Below are 10,753 nucleotides of genomic sequence, written 5' to 3' on the forward strand. Positions count from 1 at the left end.
CGAACAGTTTCTCGGTCACCCTTTGCTGAATCCTGAACTGCTCCCAATCCCCAGGCCTACCTGCTATTTCTGGCAACCTTATTGACTGCATCCTTTGCTTTAATAACAGCTCTAATTTCTCCAGTCAGCCACAGATGAATCACTTTTTGTTTTGTGACTTAAATAGATATAAAGCAAACAATTACAGCAATATTAATCGTGTCATAGAGTAATAGAGAGATCAAGCACAGAGTCTTTATCCCAGGGTAGAAATGTCAAATATTAGAGGGCATAGCTTTCAGGTGAGAGGGGGAAAGTTTAAAGGAGATGTACGGGGCAAGTTTTTTACCCAGGTGGTGGGTGCCTGGAACAGGCTGCCAGGGGGAGTGGTGGAGGCAGATACGATAGTAACACTCAAGAGGATTTTAGACAGGCACACTAATGTGCAGGGAATGGATGGATATGAATCATGTGCGGGCAGAAGGGATTTAGTTTAATTTGGTTTCATGTTGGGTGCAGATATGGTGGGCCAAAGGGCCTGTTCCTGTGCTGTACTGTTCTGTGTTCTGTGTTTATGTTCTAGGTTCAATAATCCGTGATCAACAGCCTTGAAACGGGAATCCCTAAATACCAGGCTCAAGGACAGCTTCTATCCCACTGTTATAAGACTATTGAATCGTTCCCGAGTATAATGAGGTGGACTCTTGACCTCACGATCTACCTCGTAATGGCCTTACATCTTATTGACTGCCTGCACTGCACTTTCTCTGTAACTATAACACTTTATTCCACATTCTGTTATTGTTTTCCCTTGTACTACCTCGACGCACTGATGTAACGAAATGATCTGTATGGATGGCATGCAAAACTAAGTTTTTCATTGTACCTTGGTTACACAGACTGCTACCACTTTACCAGTTCACCAGTTTACCTATCAAACCCTTGCAGTGACCAGCCAACCCAACAGGAGAGGCCTTAACCATTCAATATCACAGCTGATCTGATTGTAACCTCATGTATAGCCCTCAGTAAATCTTCACCTCTTGTTTATCTCGTCCCTGCCAACCTACATCTTAGAAATATCTAAGGAAGTGTTCCAAAGGCACACAGCCCTCTGAGAGGAACTATTTTGTCTCTCTGTCTGAAATGGGTGATCCCTCATGTATAACCAGTGAGCCCTGGTTCCAGATTCTCCCACAGGAGGAAATATCCTCTCCACATCAATCTTGTCAAATTCCACAGCAGATGGAACGCAGAACAGAACAGCACAGTACAGGCCCTTCAGTCCACGATGTTGTGTCGACCTATATAAACACCTACTCCCTGTTCAATCTAACCCTTCCCTCCCACACAGCCCATATCCCTCCATTCTTGTACTTTCTATTTTTCATCCAAGTCCCCTGTTCCAAACTCCAGCAGATACAAGACTACTCTCCCCAACCCGTCACCCAGTTATTAAGCACATGGCATTCACAGGGTCATTGAAAGCACATATACGAAGTTGTCTGAGTAACAGGCACCAGTGGGTCACGATGCAGAGTTGCTTCACAGACTGAGAGAGACGAATAACGGTGTTCCCCAGGGATCGGTGCTGGGGTCATGGCTTTTTTTGATCTATGTCGATGACCTAGGTTTGGGAGCACCAGCCACAATTTCTAAATTTGCAAATGACTCAAAACTTGTCAGTACTGTGAACTGGGAAGAGGATGGTGATCGATCTCAGCAGGGTGTAGACAGGCTGGTAGAATGGGCAGATGCATGGCAGATGCAGTTTAATGTGGGGAAATGTGGGTTGGGGCATTCCGGTGGGAGGAATGAGGAGAGGTTACACAGGACAAAGGATACTGTTCTATCGGGGATTCAGGAGCAGAGGGGCCTGCGGGTGTGGGTGCACGTATCGTTGTAGGTGGAGGGGGGTGTTGAGGAAGTGGTTAATAAGGCATACGCAGCTCTGGGCTTTATCAGCAGAGGCACAGAGTATTAGAGCAAGAACGTTGTGCTGAACCCAGATAACGCACTGGTCCGGTCTCAACTGGAGAATTGTGTTCAGTTCTGATCGCCTCAGTGTAGGAAGGATGTGGAGGTGTCAGAGAGGGCCCAGGAGAGATTTATGGGAATGGATGCTGGGATGAGGGGCGGCAGTTCCAAGGATGGATTGGAGAGGCTGGGAGTGTTTTCTTTGGAGAAGTGGAGGCCGAGGGGAGATTTCAATTCATATAAATGATGAGGTGTGGGCAGAGCGGAGAGTGGGAGCTGTCCCCACGGTGGAGGGCTGGAGACCAGAGGTCACAGGTGTGAACTGACGGGGGAGGGGATGAAGAGTGACACTAGTAAAACTTGTTTTCCAAGACTCGTGTCTGGAATCTGCAAAGTTCCTCCTGCAGATGTTGTGGAGGCAGGTTCCACTGTGGCCCTGCAGAGGGAAGTGGAACTGGTTTGTTCTGGTCACATGTACCGAGGTCCAGTGAAAATCTGTCTCTGCAGGCCATTCATACAGCTCGCTTCACTACAACAGTGCGTTGAGGTGGAACTCTTTTGTTGGCAGTCCCTGCAGACTGGTCTTTTGTGAATCATGCACGAGGACCCCCAGACCCCTCAGCAGCTCTGAGCTCTGCAATATTTCACCACTCAGATAACATGCTTCTTTTGAATTTTTCTTGTCAGAATGGACCGTTTCCCACTTTCCTGCATGATACTCCATTTGCCAGACCCTTACCCTCTCACTGAACCTATCTATATCTCTTTGTTGCCTCCATTTCTCCTTGTCACAACTCATTTTCCCTGTATTTCATCACAAATTAGTGGCAACTGTACCTACAGTGCCTCCGCCTTGTAACCACCAACTGGCTTGTCTCAGATGAAGACCTATTCGTGGTGATGCTGTTGATTAGACCGATAAGTTAACAGGAAAATAATTCCATATCAGATCACAGCACATTCTGACTTATGAGGCTGATTATGAAACAAAGGCAATATGTGGAAATCAAGAAGCAATTGTGGCCCAGTGCTATAATTATACTGTGTTCCTTCAAAATGTTTGCCTCAGTGTTGTGCTTCAGAGAGAGGTGTTGTGAGGCAATTGTGTGTCCAGCAGTGAGTGACTCTCCTCCTGATACACATGGCTGCTCCTCCATCTACCAGGCACATCAGGAACATGACAGAACACTCTGCACTTGCCTGGATGAATGCAGCTCCAACAACTCTCAAGAAGCACAGCACTGCCAAGGGAAGAGCAACCCACTCGAGTGGCACCTCATCCGCCACCCGAGAAACTCCCTCTCTCCACCATTGGCCCACGGTGGCTGCAGTGTGCACCGTCTACAAAATGCGTCGTCGTTACTCACCCAGGTGGCTCCGACAGCACCTCCGAAACGCTCCTCCTTGCCATCAGGAAAGACGACGGCAGCCTGATTTGGTGATACATTGCCATTCCTTCATCATCATGGGTTCGAAAGCCCTGAGCTGGAGGGAGGATAATTTTGACGGCGTCACACAGGAACATGTAAAGGTTGATTAGGAGAGGCTGTTAGCAAGTAAAGGGACATCTGGCAAGTGGGAGGTTTTTAACAGCGAGATGAGGAGAGTTCAGGATCAACACATTCCTGTTAGTGGAAGAGTCACAGAGTCATACAACATGGAAACAGGCCCTTCAGCCTAACTGGTCCATAGTGACCAAGATGTGTCTCTGAGCTAGTCCCATTCGCCTGTGTTTGTCCCACATCCCTCTGAACCTTTCCAATCCATGTACCTGACCAAATAGCTTTTACAAATCTTGAAAACACACACCACCAGGCTCAAGGACAGCTTCTGTCCTGCTGTTATATGACTATTGGACAGACCTCTTGTAAGATAAAGATGGACTCTTGACTTCACAGTCTACCTCATCATGGCCCTTGCACCTTATTGTCTGCCTGAACTGCACTTTCTCTGTAACACTTTATTCTGCATTCTGTTATTGCTTTTCCCTTGTACTACCTCAATGTACTTATGTTTTAAAATATTCTGTAAAATTAAGTTTTTCACTGTATCTCGATATACATGACAACAATACACCAATTCCAATTCTACCTGCCTCTTCAACCTTCTCTGGTAGCTTGTTCCACATACCCACCACACTCTGGGTGTAAATGCCGTCCCTCAGGTTCCTTCTAAATCTTTGTCCTCTTACCTTAAATCTATGCCCTCTGGTTTTAGGCTCCCCTACCCTGGAAAAAGACTGTACACATTGACCCTATCTATGCTCCTCATGATTTTATAGATCTCTATAAGATCACCCCTCATTCTCCTACGCTCCAATGAATAAATCCCCAAGCTGCTGAAACTGTCTTTATAACTCAGTCCCTCAAGTTCCGGCAACATCCCCATAAACATTTTCTGCGCTCTTTCCAGCTTAATGGTACCTTTCCTACTGCAGGGTGGCCAGAACTTCACACTCCAAGTGTGGTCTCACCAACATCTTGTACAGGTGGAACGTGACGTCCCAACTCCCATTCTCAATGCCCTGACCGATGAAGGCAAGCGTGCCAAATGCCTTCTTCACCACCCTGTCTACATATCCCACCACTTTCAAAGAACTATGTACCTGTACCCCTCAGTTTCTCTCACAAGGTCACAAGATCACAAGACAAAGGAGCAGAAGTAGGCCATTCGGCCCATTGACCTCTGCTCCATGAGCTAAACTAAACTATTCCTATCTAGCCCCAATTCCCGGCCTTTTCCCCATATCCCTTGATACCCTGACTAATTAGATACCGATCAATCTCCTCCTTAAACACCTCCAATGATCGGGCCTCCACAGCTGTATGTGGCAACAAGTTCCATAAATCCACAACCTTCTGGTTAAAGAAATTTCTCCTTATTTCTGTTCTAAATGGGTACCCTCTAATTCTAAGACTGTGCCCTCTAGTCCTGGACTTACCCACCAAGAAAAACAGCTCAGCCACATCTACTCTGTCCAGTCCTTTCAACATTCTAAATGTTTCCATGAGGTCCCCTCTCATTCTTCTGTACTCCAGTGAGTACAGTCCAAGAGCCAACAAACGGTTATCGTACGTAAGCCCTTTTATTCCGGGAATCATCCGCATAAATCTCCTCTGAACCCTCTCCAACATCAGCACATCCTTCCTAAGATATGGGGCCCAAAACTGCACACAGTATTCCAAATGAGGCCTCACCAGTGCCCCATAGAGCCTCATCAACACTTCCTTACTTTTATACACTCTACTTCTCGGAATGAATGCCAACATAGCGTTCGCTTTTTTTTACCGCCCCCAGGGCTCTACCATTTCCCCTGGTGTAGCTGACCAAAATGCAGCATCTTGCACTTGTCCGAGTACTGATGGGGTCTTGACCCAAAACATCAACAATACCTTCCCTCCCACAGATGCTGCTCGATTCGCTGAGTTCCTCCAGCAGATTGTTTGTTGCTCCAGATTCCAGTGTCTGCTGTCTCTGGTGTCTCCAAGTGTCATGTATAGGCAGCTGAGATCAAGCGAGTGAAGAGTATAGGGGTTGTAGGAGTACACGAGAAGGAAAGCAGGAAGGAAAAAGGAGACATGAGATATCCCTGGCAGAGAAGGGAAAGACTCCCAAGTGATTCTACAAGTATATTTCAGGGCAACAGGGAGAGTATAGTTCCCCTGAAGAATCAGTGTGTTCATCCATGTGCGGAGCAATAGGAAATAGGCGAGGGGTTAACTGAAGTGTGAGGTGGTACACTTTGGAAGGACAAACTCCAAGGTGGGGTACTGGGCAAGGTGGGTAGCAGGATTCTGGGCAGTGTGGAGGAGCAGAGGGATTGGTATTGGGATTGGTTTATTATTGTCACTTGTACTGAGGTACAGTGTCTTACAAACCGATCGTACAGGTCAATTCATTACACAGTGCGGTTACATTAGGTCAGTACAGAGTGCATTGATGTAGTACAGGTAAAAACAATAACAGTACAGAGTAAAGTGTCACAGCTACAGAGAAAGTGCAGTGCAATAAGGTGCAAGGTCACTACAAGGTAGATCGTGAGGTCAGAGTCCATCTCATTGTATAAGGGAACTGTTCAATAGTTTTATCACAGTGGGGTAGAAGCTGTCCTTAAGTCTGGTGGTACGTGCCCTCAGGCTCCTGTATCTTCTACCCGATGGAAGAGGAGAGAAGAGAGAATAACCCGGGTGGGTGGGCTCTTTGATTATGCCGGCTGCTTCACCAAGACAACAAGAGGTAAAGACAGAGTCCAAGGAGGGGAGGCTGGTGTCAGTGATGCACTGGGCTGTGTCCACAACTCTCTGTAGCTTCTTACAGTCTTGGGCAGAGCAGTTGCCATACCAAGCCATGACACATCCCAATAGGATGCTTTCTATGGTGCATCAGTAAAAGTTGGTTAGAGTCAAAGGGGACAAACTAAATTTCTTTAGCCTCCTGAGGAAGTAGAGGCGATGGTGGTCTTTCTTGGCCATGACATCCACATGGTTTGTCCAGGACAGGTTGTTGGTGACGTTCACTCCCAGGAACTTGAAGATCTCAACCCTCTTGGCCTCAGCACCATTGATGTAGACAGGTGCGTGTACACTGCCCCCTTTCCTGAAGTCAATGACCAGCTCTTTAGTTTTGTTGAAATTGAGGGAAAGGTTGTCTGGGGGTCCATATCCACAGATCCCTGAAAGTTGCCTCACAGGTGGATAGGGTAGTTAAGAAACCTTATGGGATATTAGCTTTCATAAGTCGGGGGATCGAGGTTAAGAGCCGCGAGGTAATGATGCAGCTCTACAAAACTCTGGTTAGACCACACTTACAGTACTGTGTCCAGTTCTAGTCACCTCATTATAGGAAGGATGTGGAGGTGTTGGAAAGGGTGCAGAGGAGATTTACCAGGATGCTGCCTGGTTTAGAGAGTATGCATTATGAGGAGAGACTAAGGGAGCTCGGGCTTTACTCTTTGGAGAGGAGGATGATGAGAGGAGACATGATAGAGGTGTACAAAATATGAAGAGGAATAGATAGAGTAGACAGCCAGCACCTCTTTCCCGGGGCACCAATGCTCAATACAAGAGGGCATGGCTTTAAAGTAATGGGTGGGAAGTTCAAGGGAGATATCAGAGGAAGGTTTTTTACCCGGAGAGTCGTTGGGGAATGGAATGTGCTGCCTGGGGTGGTGGTGGACGCAGGTACATTGGTCAAATTCAAGAGATTACTAGATAAGCATATGGAGGAATTTAAAATAGAGGGGTATGTGGGAGGTAGAGGTTAGATAGTTGTAGGCAAGGTTTAAAGGTTGGCAGAACATTGTGGGCCAAAGGGCCTGTATTGTGCTGTACTGTTCTATGGTTCTATGAAAGTTTCTCATCTGTATTTACCATGTAGAACATAGAACACTACAGCACAGGACAGGCCCTTCGGCCCACAATATTCTACCGACCTTTAAACTTACTCTAAGATCAATCTAATACCCACATACCCCTCCATTTTTCTGTCATCCATGTGCCTCTTAAACGTATCTGCCTCTACCAGCACACTCGGCAGTGCATTCCACGCACCCACCGCTCTGTGTAAAAAAAACTTTCCTCTGATATCTCCCCTGTACTTTCCTCCAGTCACCTTAAAATTATGCCCCCTCCTGTTAGCTATTGTCACCCTGGGAGAAAGTCTCTGGCTGTCCGGTCAATCTATGCCTCTTTTCACCTTGTACACCTCTATCAGGTCCCCTCTCATCCTCCTTCTCTCCAAAGAGAAAAGTCTTAGCTCGCTCAACGTGTCCTCATAAGACATGCTCTCCAATCCAGGCAACATCCTGGTAAATCTCCTCTGCACCCTCTCTAAAGCTTCCACATCCTTCTTATAATGAGGTGACCAGAATTGAACACAATACTCCAAGTGTGGTCTAACCAGAGTTTTATAGAGCTGCAACATTTCCTTGCAGCCCTTGAACTCAATCCCCCGACTAATGAAGGCCAACACTCCATATGCCTTCTTAACAACCCTATCGACTTGCGCAGCAGCTTTGAGGGATCTATGGACTTGGACCCCAAGATCCCTCTGTTCCTCCACACTGCTAAGAATCCTGCCATTAACCTTGTATTCTGCCTTCAAATTCCACCATCCAAAGTGAATCACTCTTTTCCGGGTTGAACTCCGTCTGCCACTTCTCAGCCCAGCTTTGCATCCTATCCTGTCCCATTGTAACCTTCAACAACCTTCTACATGATCCACAACACCACCAACCTTCATGTCATATGTAAACTTACTAACCCACCCTTCCACATCCTCATCCAACTCATTTATAAAAGTCACAAAGAGCAGGGGTCCCAGAACAGATCCCTGCAGAACACCACTGGTCACCGACCTCCAAGCAGAATACACTCGATCTACAACCACCCTCTGTCTTCTATGAGCGAGCCAATTCTGAATCCACACAGCCAGGGTTCCCTGGATCCCATGCCTCCCGACCTTCTGAATGAGCCTATCATGGGGAACCTTATCAAACGCCTTACTAAAGTCCACGTACACCACATCCACTGCTCTACCCTCATCAATGTGCTCTGTCACATATTCAAAGAATTCAATCAGGCTCGTGAGGCATGACCTGCCCCTCACAAAGCCATGCTGACTGTCCCTAATCAGCCTATGCTTCTCCAAGTGCCCATAAATCCTGCCCCTAAGAATCTTTTCCAGTAATTTGCCCACCACTGAAGTAAGACTCACTGGTCTGTAATTCCCAGGGTTATCCCTACTCCCTTTCTTGAACAAAGGAACAACATTTGCCACCCTCCAATCATCCGGCACTACTCCTGTGGCCAGTGAGGATGCAAAGATCACCACCAAGGGCTCAGAGAAGGTCAGGGTAACTGGAGAATTCAGGGAAGAGAACAATGATGTCCTGAAACATATTGATATTACAAAAGAGGAGGTATCCAGGTGGATAAATACCTGGGGCCTGACCAGGTATACACAAGGACATTATGGGAAGCAAGGGAAGAAATTGCTGGGGCTTTGCAGAGATATTTGTGTCATTGCTAGTCACGGGTGAGTACCAGAAGACTGGAGGGTGCTAATGTTCTGTCTTTAGTTAAGACGGGCTGCAAGGGTTAGCCAGGGACCTACAGGCCAGTGAGCCTAACTTCAGTAAGTTACTGGAGGGGACTGAGGGACAGGATCTACCAGCATTTGGAAAGGCAAGGGCTGATTAGGGGTAGTCAGCATGGCTTTGTGAATGGGAAATCGTGTCTCACGAATTTGGTTGAGCTTTTTTGAAGTGACCAAAAGGATTGACGAGGGCAGGGCGGTAGATTTGCCAACATGGACTTGGTCAAGGCCTTTGACAAGGCTCCACATGGTAGGCTGGTGCGGAAGGTGAGATCACATGGGACCCAGGGTGAGCTGGCCAAACTGGATAAAAAAATTGGAGAAACAAAGGACTGCAGATGCCGGAATCTAGATGAAAAACACGATGATGCTGGAGGAACTCAGCAGGCCAGGCAGCATCCGTGGAGAAAAGCAGACGGTCCTGACCCGAAACGTTGACCAACTGCTTTTCTCCACTGATGCTGCCTGGCCTGCTGAGTTCCTCCAGCATCATCGTGTTTCTCATCTGGATACAGAATTGGCTTGGTGGAAGGAAGCAGAGTGTGGTGGAGGGGTGTTATTCAGACGGGAGGCCTGTGACCAGCAGTGTGCCGCAGGGGTCGGTGCTGGGTCCCCTGCTATTTGTCATCTATATTAACAATTTGGATGTGAATGGAGGTGGTATGGTCAGTAAGTTTGCAAATGACACCAAAATTGGTGGTGTGGTGGATAGTGAAGAAGCTTGCCTAAGGTTACAACAGAGTCTCAGGCAACTGGGGAGTGGGCAAAGGAATAGCAGACGCAATTTAGCATGTGTAAAGTGATGCATTTCAGGAAGTTAAACCAGGCAGGATACACACAGTGAATGACAGGACCCTGGGGAATATTTTAGAAAAGAGAGACCTGTGGGGACAGGTACATATGTCTCTGAACGTGGTGACACAGGTAGACAAAGTGGTGAAGAAGGGGTTTGTCACGCTTGCCTTCATCAGATGTGGCACTGAGTACAGGAGATGGAATGTGTTTTACAGCCACTGTTGAGACTACAGCTGGAGCACTGTGTACAGTTCTGGTCGCCCAGCTATAGGAGAGGTCTGATTAAGCTTGAGAGGGGGCAGAAAAGTTCACAAGGATGTAACCAGGACTGGAGGGCTTGAGTTATAAGAAGAGGCTGGAGATGCTGGGACTGTTTTCTCTGGAACGAAGGGTGAACTTATAGAGGTTTATAAAATCATGAGGAGTGGAAATAAGATGGATGATCACAGACTTTTTCCCAGGGTAGGGGAGTCTAAAACTGGAGGGAATGGGTTAAAGGTGAGAGGGGAAAGGTTTAAAGTGGACCTCAGGGGCAAGTTTTTCACACAGAGGGTGGTGGGTATGTGGAACAAGCTGCCCGAGGAGGTGGTAGAGGCATGTACAATTACAGCATTTAAAAGACACTTGGACTGCTACATGGGTAGGAAAGGTTTAGAGGGATATGGGCCAAACACAGGCAAATGGGACTAAGTCACGAAGACATCCTGGTCGACAGAGACTTGTTTCTGTGCTGTATGATTCTATGACTCTATGATTTAAACATTGAATCCAAGGTATATTCACACAGTAAATGTTGATTCTCAGGGAGACATGTATATCTGACTTCCCGTGTGTGTGTGTGTGTGTGTGTGTGTGTGTGTGTGCGTGTGTGCGTGTGTGTGTGTGTGTGTGTGTGTGTGTGTGTGCG

The 10,753-nt window shown here is 47.1% G+C and overlaps 1 protein-coding gene across 2 annotated transcripts in view; it reads right to left on the minus strand.

Moving 5' to 3' along the window:
* Positions 1–10,753, minus strand: part of LOC127569766 (C-X-C chemokine receptor type 2-like) — a 134,079-nt gene that overhangs the window by 20,437 nt on the left and 102,889 nt on the right. The gene's annotated exons all lie outside the window — the stretch shown is intronic.

Source organism: Pristis pectinata, chromosome 1 (genome assembly GCF_009764475.1).
Source record: "Pristis pectinata isolate sPriPec2 chromosome 1, sPriPec2.1.pri, whole genome shotgun sequence".
NCBI classification, from domain to species: Eukaryota; Metazoa; Chordata; class Chondrichthyes; order Rhinopristiformes; family Pristidae; genus Pristis; species Pristis pectinata.